Here is a 12,046-nt window from a genome sequence, read left to right on the forward strand (position 1 = left end):
TTTTAATGGGGTTACCATACGGCCTCATTCAAGGGAGCATATGTCCTCCTTTTCCCAGATATGTCACCCAATTCGCCCAAATGTACTCTCTTTCTGTCAATTTGTACTCCTTGTTAGCTTAACATATCCAACAAACACCACGAGTAACGCAAAATGTGGGTCTAGATTACAAAAGTCGGGTATTTACGTGGCGGAAAAATGACGCTATGATGGTATTGTGCAGGCTATTACGTGGATACGGGGGCCTGTGTAAACATGGGAATAGTAAAATCGCCCAAAACTACCGTTACATGAAAAAAGATCGAGCGCACTCGACCATGTCGGGGTATACCCACCTTAGTACAGCCAAATGATCCCATGTCGTACCGAGAATAGCCGGGGCGGTGGTACATCATTCTCACAAGATGTACTTTGGAATGCGTGTGAAATCGTCATCGTCCGCTACTCGACTAAAGCAGAATATAGCTTTGAAGTACTCGAATAGAAGTAGTTTTAAAAGAAATGTCGGTATCGTGAAATCGCTTTCTATCCTAATTATAAAGAGTAGGTCCCCATAAAACTATCGAGCCAAAATACAGTTTCGAAGCGATCCGGTAATTTGTAAATCTTATGGGTTGCACGGTGTGCTAATTGATTAGAGAGAAGCAGACACGGCGGTGCCTGTATAACAAGGCTGTTCTCAAATCCACATTGTCTTCGTTATTATCGGGGAGATATGGCTTTGCAGTGACATTGCGGTCGTTAAAATATATTGGTTAAATACGATTTATTCCTCATATATGGGGATCAATGGGTGAATAATGTATCGATTCAGCAATTCGGCCCGCCAAGTACTTAATTTTCTTATATCCGACCCTCCGACCGAAGGTGTTGCCCGCCCCTTGTATAACACATATGTAAATGGTACAATAGCGACAGCTAACGGTTGTCAATCATCCATAAAAATACAGCTAACCAGTAATACAGCCCTCAAGGATAAACTAGGAATATCTGTGTGAGTCGCCTCGATTGACCCATGCGGCAAGTTTAGACACGAAAGTATTTTGAGGTGTGATATAATCCTAGTAATTGTACTGTATTTTTCCACGCACACATACCACAATCGAAAACGGGGTTCGTCCGTCTGATTTCCAGCGTTTGCCTCGAACAAAAGTATCGGGTATAAGTGACCACGGGTCTACGCCAAGTCTCCCCACCGCTTTCGAGTAGGTATTCGGAAAGACCGAATCGTGATCACCTCCATACAAGGCACAATAGTTCTGCGTGCAGCGAAACTTTGTAGTGACCTTTTTTGCGGGTTGTGTATGTGTTGTTAGTGCAATCGTGTTTAGCACCACAAGAATGTAGTAATTTGAGGATGAATAAAATCTTACCCCACAACAATACCAGCTTTAGCCCCTCGACGACTCCGACGGTATGTATTTATGTAGATTTCATATTATTATGAATAGCTAATCAACCACAAGATACTGTTACGTGCCATCCCCTTTTGGGAGGGTTGTTCGTATTGTAACATGATGATCTGGAGCTATGTCCTTTTACACTAGCTCTAAAAGGGTAGGGGAATTCGTTAGTGATACAACCGTCTGACGCTGGGGTATTCGATAAAATAACTCTGTTTTACAACGGAAACGATGATCACACTGCTCTCATCACTTGTCGTACGAGCGCTTGTAATTTCGGTGTGATGTGCGCAAATCAGCTGTGATCACTCGAGTGTGACTCTATCGAAGTCAGTCCTATCAGCTGCTTGAGAAAACTCGTATATTCAGTAAGGTTGACGGCAATGCGATAAATTTGATGCCCCCATTGATACTAATGGAGGTTGCCGTACGTCCTCCCTCTCTAGGAAAATATCCTCCGTACAAATGTTGTGTTAATTTATCCTCCGTTTCAGCTTAAAATACCCAAAAGACGATGAGTAACGCGAAATGAGGACCTACGAGAGACGGGTAGGGTCTATCTTGCTGTTTTGCATAATCCTGTTATTCAAATGTAAGATTTTGGTGTAGGTCTGATTGATAACTTTATAAAAGTGAAGTAAACTCATTACAAAGCTACTTTCTGCTTTTTTGAAGTCAAACTCCTAAAGAGTAAGCCATTTCACCTGAAACGGTTGAGGAGTAAGTTAAAACGACTTGAGTATATAGCACAAGTACCGAGTACTCGAATCAGTAGCGTGACACCATTACTCACCTAAGTCCACAACTCACAAACCGAAGAAATAATATACAGATATGGAAATAACCAACGGTATTTTCCGCTGACACGTTTCAAATTCAGTACAACTCGACAGTCAAGTCCATCTGGCTGCGGCTTGCAATTTGAAAGAGTTTGAAAAACCGGGGGTGGTACCTAAAAAACGTGGTATTGTTTTGTGTATTTCAGTGAAGCAAATTCAATTTAAATCTCAAACCACTTTACCCTGTGCCCGACCTCATTAAAAATCGATTAAAACCTGATCACCACCTGCGTAATCAACCCGTTGTGTTTAAAATGGTATACCATGTTGGTATCGATCGTATATTAATTTTGCGATTTGCGTCGATCTGCTGTCAAACAGATATATTTTTACCCACCCTCGAAATATACAGTATTACCGCGTTGTCGATATTACGGGTCTGTGGTTAGACAATACAGATTAGCGACACCCCAGACTGATCAATAGTGGGATACTCAAGCCCGTAAAACTCTCATTATCCTGTGAAATTATGCGACGTGTTTGGCGCCGCGACGTTGTCTTTGTAGATCGCCTTGAAATCTTAATTAAGGATTGCAGCGTGTGTTGATTGATGAGAGAGAAGCGGAGATGGCAGCTTCATGTTTATGACAATGCTGTTCCCAAATCCACATTGTTTTCCTCATTATCGGCGAGAAATGGTTTTGAAGTGACATTGCTCTCGTTAAAATACATTCATTAAACACGATTTATTCCTTGTATAAGTGGATGAATGGGCCAATAATGTATCGATTCAGCAATCCGGCCCGCCAAGTATTAATTTTCCCATATCCGGCCCGCCGACTGACAAGTATATTAACATGACAAGTATATTAACATGAATCCTATAAACACGAATCTTATAAGAAAAGTTTAAGATGCAAACATGCGTGATGGAGTTACTTCTCAATCAGTGTTTTCATCGAACGTTTCGTTCTGCGTATTGAAGAGTATTCTACATAACTGCTGAATTCTGCGTACAATAGCGTGTGAATTTGGATCGCCACGCCGACTCCATTTCCATGACAAAAAGTGAGTATTGAGTATAGAATGCATTTCTCTTCTGATGTAAGTGTTATATTTCTCGCTAACTTTATATTTCACGTTAACTTTATATTGTTCCCAATTAATTTCAAATAATTCAACTAGATACTTTCTAAATATTGATAAATCGTATTTAAACGCTGTTTGAGAGAGCATATAGTTACGATAACATCTGTATTTTCGTTTTATTGATTCTTTTTAAAATCCAGTGTGTGGCCTATGATAAAGCTAAATCTTGATGAAGCAACCTATCATGCTGCATTTTTGTTTTGAAATTTACTGGAATCGTGTATCATATCCAAACGTGTGTGTACTGTGCATGTAGTTACCAATTTGGCACTACATCGCTGCATTGTTTTTCAGCCACTACAAACAATCGAGACGTCAAGATAGCTGGGAACTCACTCCAATGAATTTGCCGTCGAGCTGTTCAATGCATGACCGATAAGTGCATGCGGACTGCGGAGGCTTCATTATAACCAGACGCAAATGTGAATATCACTCCCTAGTCTGCCATAATGAGCAACGATGATGACGTTATACGCTATGATCTCTTCAATATCAGTCAGTCAATACATGTAATGTTGCCCTTGCCTTGCCTCGAACTGACGGGGGTCGTAATTGATACCCGAATCTGACTGCTTCTTACCGTGATTTATTATAAGGAAACTAAAATATCTGTACTGGTGGAAATTATTAGTTAGTGCAACGTATATAATGTAGGATTTTGGGCTGTAAGCCTATACTGAGCGTTGTAACCGACGCATTGTGCGAATTCGATCCTCTGGGTATTTAAAGCTGATACCATAATATGTTTGATAAGTGTTTGATTTGACGCTCTCCTACCGCAGCATTGTGACGTTATGAAATGACAAAACAAGTCAACTAATTTACTACTTGCACTTGGCTGCTTTCCAATCCTATGTTGCCACATTTCAGCCTGATCATCATTATTTGTTTATGTTAGCTTTTGCAGAGTCATTTTATCCGTGTATGTGATGACGAGTAAACCAGCTCGATTTTTCGATCAACACTGCTGCATGGTATGAGAGGATGACATGAGCTACTTAGTTGAATTTAATGTCAAACGTACGCTTGATTGATATCACGCGTTTTCAACTCAGATATGTGTTTCTGGTGACGATGATAGGGTGATTACAATAATTTATGGAATTGCAACAAACTTACGAAGGTATGGAAAGCTGTTTGAGGTCACATGGTCCGTTGGACCTTACGTATATTTGGAAAATTACGACGAGATATATTGTTATTTATTATGCTAGTTGGTGTTGTTCTCCTGTCTCTAGCAACGAAATTGTTGTGGATGTGGAGAGGGGATGATTACACCCGCGGCCATATTAGGTCATATTTTGTATTCATCGGCTTTGACTACTGCGTTCTGAGCAATATATTATCCTTGTATATAGGTATCCTTGTATCCTCTCAGTCCGATTTTACGAATCCATAACTGTATCATTTGATATCGTTGCTCAGCTAAGTTATAGCAATCCATGTATTGACATTCGGCAATTTCATTGTCAGATAGCTCAAGTTTTTCACGGATTCGTAAAATCGGACTGAGAGGATACAAAATTTATAGCAATATACACGCAATTATCAATATTATTGACCTAATCAATCATTAATTTACAGACATTTTACCAGGTCCACGTGGTCGCATCAGAATGTAGACTGCATAGGTCAAAAGTGCTACATTCGGTCAAAGTGGCGATCACCGAATAGATATAGGATTCTTAATTGTATCAATGTGAGGCGAGATGCTATGTAACAGTCCCTGGATTTATGACTTTTACCTATACAAGGATAATATATTGCTCAGAACGCAGTAGTCAAAGCCGATGAATATAAAATATGACCTAATATGGCCGCGGGTGTAATCATCCCCTCTCCACATCCACAACAATTTCGTTGCTAGAGACAGGAGAACAACACCAACTAGCATAATAAATAACAATATATCTCGTCGTAATTTTCCAAATATACGTAAGGTCCAACGGACCATGTGACCTCAAACAGCTTTCCATACCTTCGTAAGTTTGTTGCAATTCCATAAATTATTGTAATCACCCTATCATCGTCACCAGAAACACATATCTGAGTTGAAAACGCGTGATATCAATCAAGCGTACGTTTGACATTAAATTCAACTAAGTAGCTCATGTCATCCTCTCATACCATGCAGCAGTGTTGATCGAAAAATCGAGCTGGTTTACTCGTCATCACATACACGGATGAAATGACTCTGCAAAAGCTAACATAAACAAATAATGATGATCAGGCTGAAATGTGGCAACATAGGATTGGAAAGCAGCCAAGTGCAAGTAGTAAATTAGTTGACTTGTTTTGTCATTTCATAACGTCACAATGCTGCGGTAGGAGAGCGTCAAATCAAACACTTATCAAACATATTATGGTATCAGCTTTAAATACCCAGAGGATCGAATTCGCACAATGCGTCGGTTACAACGCTCAGTATAGGCTTACAGCCCAAAATCCTACATTATATACGTTGCACTAACTAATAATTTCCACCAGTACAGATATTTTAGTTTCCTTATAATAAATCACGGTAAGAAGCAGTCAGATTCGGGTATCAATTACGACCCCCGTCAGTTCAAGGCAAGGCAAGGGCAACATTACATGTATTGACTGACTGATATTGAAGAGATCATAGCGTATAACGTCATCATCGTTGCTCATTATGGCAGACTAGGGAGTGATATTCACATTTGCGTCTGGTTATAATGAAGCCTCCGCAGTCCGCATGCACTTATCGGTCATGCATTGAACAGCTCGACGGCAAATTCATTGGAGTGAGTTCCCAGCTATCTTGACGTCTCGATTGTTTGTAGTGGCTGAAAAACAATGCAGCGATGTAGTGCCAAATTGGTAACTACATGCACAGTACACACACGTTTGGATATGATACACAATTCCAGTAAATTTCAAAACAAAAATGCAGCATGATAGGTTGCTTCATCAAGATTTAGCTTTATCATAGGCCACACACTGGATTTTAAAAAGAATCAATAAAACGAAAATACAGATGTTATCGTAACTATATGCTCTCTCAAACAGCGTTTAAATACGATTTATCAATATTTAGAAAGTATCTAGTTGAATTATTTGAAATTAATTGGGAACAATATAAAGTTAACGTGAAATATAAAGTTAGCGAGAAATATAACACTTACATCAGAAGAGAAATGCATTCTATACTCAATACTCACTTTTTGTCATGGAAATGGAGTCGGCGTGGCGATCCAAATTCACACGCTATTGTACGCAGAATTCAGCAGTTATGTAGAATACTCTTCAATACGCAGAACGAAACGTTCGATGAAAACACTGATTGAGAAGTAACTCCATCACGCATGTTTGCATCTTAAACTTTTCTTATAAGATTCGTGTTTATAGGATTCATGTTAATATACTTGTCATGTTAATATACTTGTCAGTCGGCGGGCCGGATATGGGAAAATTAATACTTGGCGGGCCGGATTGCTGAATCGATACATTATTGGCCCATTCATCCACTTATACAAGGAATAAATCGTGTTTAATGAATGTATTTTAACGAGAGCAATGTCACTTCAAAACCATTTCTCGCCGATAATGAGGAAAACAATGTGGATTTGGGAACAGCATTGTCATAAACATGAAGCTGCCATCTCCGCTTCTCTCTCATCAATCAACACACGCTGCAATCCTTAATTAAGATTTCAAGGCGATCTACAAAGACAACGTCGCGGCGCCAAACACGTCGCATAATTTCACAGGATAATGAGAGTTTTACGGGCTTGAGTATCCCACTATTGATCAGTCTGGGGTGTCGCTAATCTGTATTGTCTAACCACAGACCCGTAATATCGACAACGCGGTAATACTGTATATTTCGAGGGTGGGTAAAAATATATCTGTTTGACAGCAGATCGACGCAAATCGCAAAATTAATATACGATCGATACCAACATGGTATACCATTTTAAACACAACGGGTTGATTACGCAGGTGGTGATCAGGTTTTAATCGATTTTTAATGAGGTCGGGCACAGGGTAAAGTGGTTTGAGATTTAAATTGAATTTGCTTCACTGAAATACACAAAACAATACCACGTTTTTTAGGTACCACCCCCGGTTTTTCAAACTCTTTCAAATTGCAAGCCGCAGCCAGATGGACTTGACTGTCGAGTTGTACTGAATTTGAAACGTGTCAGCGGAAAATACCGTTGGTTATTTCCATATCTGTATATTATTTCTTCGGTTTGTGAGTTGTGGACTTAGGTGAGTAATGGTGTCACGCTACTGATTCGAGTACTCGGTACTTGTGCTATATACTCAAGTCGTTTTAACTTACTCCTCAACCGTTTCAGGTGAAATGGCTTACTCTTTAGGAGTTTGACTTCAAAAAAGCAGAAAGTAGCTTTGTAATGAGTTTACTTCACTTTTATAAAGTTATCAATCAGACCTACACCAAAATCTTACATTTGAATAACAGGATTATGCAAAACAGCAAGATAGACCCTACCCGTCTCTCGTAGGTCCTCATTTCGCGTTACTCATCGTCTTTTGGGTATTTTAAGCTGAAACGGAGGATAAATTAACACAACATTTGTACGGAGGATATTTTCCTAGAGAGGGAGGACGTACGGCAACCTCCATTAGTATCAATGGGGGCATCAAATTTATCGCATTGCCGTCAACCTTACTGAATATACGAGTTTTCTCAAGCAGCTGATAGGACTGACTTCGATAGAGTCACACTCGAGTGATCACAGCTGATTTGCGCACATCACACCGAAATTACAAGCGCTCGTACGACAAGTGATGAGAGCAGTGTGATCATCGTTTCCGTTGTAAAACAGAGTTATTTTATCGAATACCCCAGCGTCAGACGGTTGTATCACTAACGAATTCCCCTACCCTTTTAGAGCTAGTGTAAAAGGACATAGCTCCAGATCATCATGTTACAATACGAACAACCCTCCCAAAAGGGGATGGCACGTAACAGTATCTTGTGGTTGATTAGCTATTCATAATAATATGAAATCTACATAAATACATACCGTCGGAGTCGTCGAGGGGCTAAAGCTGGTATTGTTGTGGGGTAAGATTTTATTCATCCTCAAATTACTACATTCTTGTGGTGCTAAACACGATTGCACTAACAACACATACACAACCCGCAAAAAAGGTCACTACAAAGTTTCGCTGCACGCAGAACTATTGTGCCTTGTATGGAGGTGATCACGATTCGGTCTTTCCGAATACCTACTCGAAAGCGGTGGGGAGACTTGGCGTAGACCCGTGGTCACTTATACCCGATACTTTTGTTCGAGGCAAACGCTGGAAATCAGACGGACGAACCCCGTTTTCGATTGTGGTATGTGTGCGTGGAAAAAACAGTACAATTACTAGGATTATATCACACCTCAAAATACTTTCGTGTCTAAACTTGCCGCATGGGTCAATCGAGGCGACTCACACAGATATTCCTAGTTTATCCTTGAGGGCTGTATTACTGGTTAGCTGTATTTTTATGGATGATTGACAACCGTTAGCTGTCGCTATTGTACCATTTACATATGTGTTATACAAGGGGCGGGCAACACCTTCGGTCGGAGGGTCGGATATAAGAAAATTAAGTACTTGGCGGGCCGAATTGCTGAATCGATACATTATTCACCCATTGATCCCCATATATGAGGAATAAATCGTATTTAACCAATATATTTTAACGACCGCAATGTCACTGCAAAGCCATATCTCCCCGATAATAACGAAGACAATGTGGATTTGAGAACAGCCTTGTTATACAGGCACCGCCGTGTCTGCTTCTCTCTAATCAATTAGCACACCGTGCAACCCATAAGATTTACAAATTACTGGATCGCTTCGAAACTGTATTTTGGCTCGATAGTTTTATGGGGACCTACTCTTTATAATTAGGATAGAAAGCGATTTCACGATACCGACATTTCTTTTAAAACTACTTCTATTCGAGTACTTCAAAGCTATATTCTGCTTTAGTCGAGTAGCGGACGATGACGATTTCACACGCATTCCAAAGTACATCTTGTGAGAATGATGTACCACCGCCCCGGCTATTCTCGGTACGACATGGGATCATTTGGCTGTACTAAGGTGGGTATACCCCGACATGGTCGAGTGCGCTCGATCTTTTTTCATGTAACGGTAGTTTTGGGCGATTTTACTATTCCCATGTTTACACAGGCCCCCGTATCCACGTAATAGCCTGCACAATACCATCATAGCGTCATTTTTCCGCCACGTAAATACCCGACTTTTGTAATCTAGACCCACATTTTGCGTTACTCGTGGTGTTTGTTGGATATGTTAAGCTAACAAGGAGTACAAATTGACAGAAAGAGAGTACATTTGGGCGAATTGGGTGACATATCTGGGAAAAGGAGGACATATGCTCCCTTGAATGAGGCCGTATGGTAACCCCATTAAAATGGGAGGATCGATGGGGACATCAAATGTATCGAAATGTGTTGCTGTCAACCTGAAAACGAGAGTTTTGTCAAACAGGCGGGTTGATGACTGACATCGATTGTGTCACGCTCGATTGATCACAGCTGATTTGCGCGCTCGCTATATGCGGAAGTAACAGGACTTTACGTACCGGCCGGGGTTAACCCCAATTTGGCCGCCTCAGTCGGGGGCGGGGGGATTCGGATTTCGAAATATCTCACTCATCTTTACACCGCACCAAAGGTAGACTAGATTGCATCACGTATGATCTGTCACAATTCATCCCCCATTATTACACCACCGAAACTGAGCAAAATAAGGTCAGTCAGCTGATCGCCGGTGGAGCGAGCTATCGCCGGGCTGGATGCAGCCAAATGGCCTTGAGAGCCGGATTCATGCTATATTTTGCCCTCACAACATGTGGAAATAACGGGACTTTACGTGCTAGCCGGATTTTTTGGACTTTGAATTGGCAACCCGAGTCGGAGTGGAGTCAGATTTCGAAATCTCTCACTCATCTTTGCACCTCACCGAATGTAGGCTAGATTGCATCACGTATGATCTGACACAATTCATCCCCCCATTATTGCAGCACCGAAAACGAGCGCGTTTCAGCCAAATAAGGTCAGTCCACTGATCCCCGATGAAGCGAGCTACCCCGATTCGTCACTGTACAATTGAATCTGACATCGTACTCACAGTTACCGAGTTCGAACGGGAAATGCGAGGCTAGAAGGGGTGACACAGCAATTCTCTGACGGTAACACTCCGCCGAATCAATCTATCCGTAGTAGGGTGCTGCAAATATGCTTGGAGGTGTTGGCATAACATGTGTTGAGGATATTTTACGGCACACACGAACGCAACTGATGGTCTGCAGGGAAATTAGTCGACTTCAAGCGACAGTGCGTGGCTGCCGATGCAATATATCCTTAGTATGATATTGGTGTTGGCATAACAAGTGTACACGCGAACACAACTGATTGTCTATAGCGAAATGAGTCGCTCTCGAACGACAAGTGCGTGGTGAGCTCGCGATATATATATCGTACGTACGGGTAAAGCATTAGTTCGCCAACTGATCGATTCAAGTTGTACATCATGTACAGGATACAAAAATAATATGTCGCGGTAAATTGTACATCATTTACGGACACCGGCATGATTAGGCTTGACCAGACGTGAAGCAGTAAAAGAACCCATCATAAATACATTGTTTGGTTGGGACTGTCTGTCCTGAAGACGCCAGGACGCGGTAAAGGTGTGGAACGGCAGTTGTTGCTTGCACCAATTACTAGGTACGTAATATCGGAAGTTAACACGTTGATGTAAGCCAAATTGAGAATCGGCTATTTCTTTAAATACTTATTATACTCACAATGTTGCTTTATTTAAGCTGATCTATGCCGGGGCGCCTAATACACATTTCCACTATACGACATTCCTTGTTGTTCTCGATATGACACGCATATTTATAACCATAACAGAACCTTTCTCGTTACTCTCTGTGTCGACAACAAATCAAAGGGGTCAAGTACGACAGTATGAGACAGACAAGCGTCATTTTGTACAGCCGAGCCTATTGACATCTAAAACACGCACCAGGATCTCACGGATTAGGAGAAAACTATACTGACGTCACGACCGGCAATTATTCCTATGACCCACCGTACACGATATTGATTCAACCGCGGAACGACAAGTCAACCAGGGTGGTTTGACGGACTATTGTCCCCAAGCCACGAAATTGGACCACGGAACAACAGGTCTGGGCAGGCAACTATTATCAAGCCCCGTCGTGTACGAAAATACACAAGTTTCGTGTCCAGAGATCAGGCGATGTAGAATCAGGAGGCGAGTGGAAAAGTACAAGTAGAATGACTCAAGTCTCATGTCTGAGTACAAAGGTCAATCCAGATTCTTTGTTCGTTTTCTCTCTAGCGTCAATCCCCCTTTTTTATTGCCGCACAGTCAGAAGGGAATTCCCCTCGAGTATTGCTGCAAAACTGAGAATGAGGTATTTCTTTCAATACTTATTATATTGATAATTCTTGTTTGTTTATTATAATCCTTGCATGCGCACATTCCGCACATTACTCATACTACTCACGTCACTCATCTCTACCGGTAAATCAGATTACGTGAACAGAGACAGTCTGATGAAAATTGATAGCAATACATGCAATTCCCGATCATATTGACCGATTCAGTCATGAGACTAAAGAAATTTGTCGCGCTTCGCGCGTTTAGGCGAGAAAAGGTGAT

At 41.2% G+C, this 12,046-nt stretch overlaps 1 protein-coding gene and 1 long non-coding RNA gene across 6 annotated transcripts in view; one reads left to right on the forward strand and one right to left on the reverse strand.

The window, feature by feature from the left end:
• LOC145439306 (contactin-associated protein 1-like) overlaps positions 1-12,046 on the reverse strand; it is a 108,529-nt gene that overhangs the window by 25,205 nt on the left and 71,278 nt on the right. The gene's annotated exons all lie outside the window — the stretch shown is intronic.
• Positions 3,080-4,287, forward strand: LOC145439299 (uncharacterized). Its single transcript, XR_013915134.1, has 2 exons — positions 3,080-3,250; positions 3,626-4,287. It is a non-coding gene; the product is annotated as an uncharacterized LOC145439299 (long non-coding RNA).

Source organism: Botryllus schlosseri, chromosome 5 (assembly GCF_051294905.1).
Source record: "Botryllus schlosseri isolate E-star chromosome 5, Bs_hap1, whole genome shotgun sequence".
Classification (NCBI taxonomy): domain Eukaryota; kingdom Metazoa; phylum Chordata; class Ascidiacea; order Stolidobranchia; family Styelidae; genus Botryllus; species Botryllus schlosseri.